Source organism: Chrysochloris asiatica, unplaced genomic scaffold (assembly GCF_000296735.1).
Source record: "Chrysochloris asiatica unplaced genomic scaffold, ChrAsi1.0 scaffold00039, whole genome shotgun sequence".
In the NCBI taxonomy this organism is placed as follows: Eukaryota; Metazoa; Chordata; class Mammalia; order Afrosoricida; family Chrysochloridae; genus Chrysochloris; species Chrysochloris asiatica.
In genome coordinates this window covers 21,580,583-21,582,176 of record NW_006408557.1, presented here as the reverse complement: position 1 = coordinate 21,582,176, position 1,594 = coordinate 21,580,583, and the positions used below count along the sequence as shown (strand labels likewise).

Below are 1,594 nucleotides of genomic sequence, written 5' to 3'. Positions count from 1 at the left end.
AACTCTACGGCACTTAACAACAATATATATACATGATAAACACATTCACACACTTCTAGAGAATATACAGAATTTATTTGTGGAACTTTTTTTTCCTTTTAAAGAATTTATTTTACATTTATTATGTATGCCACACAGTGTGCCATTTTTAAACATTGACATGTAATTCCCTAGTAAGATTCTTAAAGCAAAACCTAAAGCATTGACCTTATTAGAAACAAGATACATTATTCCCTTACTGTCTTCAAACATGATTACACTTTTACTTTCATAATTTAAAAATGTATTTATGAAACAATCTGCAGACAACTACTGTTTTAACAGACAAAGAACACTTTTAAGTAGACGTGACTGCCCTAACCTGTTTATTAGGCATGAGGTTTACAAACATTGCTTATATTAATGGTAACGGTGGAGCTGGAGAGGGTTGCGTCTTCTCCAAGTAGCCCAGAGAGAACCACCAATAGTGTGGTGGAACTTGTGGCCCTTCCCCAGGCCACGGCTCTTGTGGCCTGCAGATGTCAAACCACGCATCTCCCTGTGCTTCTGAACTGGCTCGGTGATCCACTGGGTGTCAGGATTTCTTCTGATAGCTTTATGGAATGGATCAATGAAGAGAACGTCAAAAAGTTTGTATGTGGAATCTTCACCAACCCAGTAAGAATTGAGGACTCTTAGGGCCCCACAGATGCATCCAGCTCGCTCCTCACCCACAGACTGAAGGCTAATAGCAAACTTTAGCTGGTTAACACCATGATGGACAGGTTTGACATAGGTTGCACCCATAGGCACTGGGCGTTTGCAGCCACCTCTGCACATGTGAATCCGATAGATGACATAACCTTGCTTGTCCTAGTATCCAAGTCTGCATGCCTTATCTGACCAGGTATTGGGGGGTTGGGGAGTGGTGGGCAGGGGGGAACCTGTGCAGTGCAGAGAGCTTGTGGCACTGCCAACAGCAGACCCGCAGAAGGAATCGCATCACATTGGACTACTTCTTCCTCCATAGTTCCTGGATGTACTTGGCTTACCCTGATGGCTGCCACCAGACAGAAAGCTGTGGAATGTTTTCTACACAAATAGAATCACACTGTACATATTTATCTTGCCACCTTTTTTTCCTCACCTGTTCTGGGCTCTTGAGCTCAATTCATAGGTATAAGATCCAGTTTGTTTTGATGGGGTGGGGAAAGGGTTGCATCACGCTGGTATTTTAATGAGGAAACAAACCAGTCCCTGGCTGGTCTAGAGGTACCTTCAGAAGGCCCTCTTTCTCAACCTCTCCTTTCCCCATTCGTCTTTCTCCCACCTCTATCTTTTCACCCTAACATTTAAGCCCCACACAATCACTGTGAGGGAGAAGATCCTAAGCTACCAAAACCAGAAACTGTTACCACCAGGCAGTTAACAGTGAGGTCACTTAAGGGTACAGGGATGTGGACCATACCAGGTGACGCCGTCAGAAGGAGTAACGCCAAAATGACTGTCTACTAAAGTTTTGTACAGTGTTTCAGCAGAAATTTATTCTTTTTAATACATTTCTATAGTTAGTTATAATAACAAAACATTTTTCACAAGCCCAGACTTTGTTATT

At 42.6% G+C, this 1,594-nt stretch overlaps 1 pseudogene; it reads right to left on the bottom strand.

Moving 5' to 3' along the window:
• Positions 1–399: 399 nt before the first annotated feature.
• LOC102828131 overlaps positions 400–1,594 on the bottom strand; it is a 16,111-nt pseudogene continuing 14,916 nt past the window's right edge.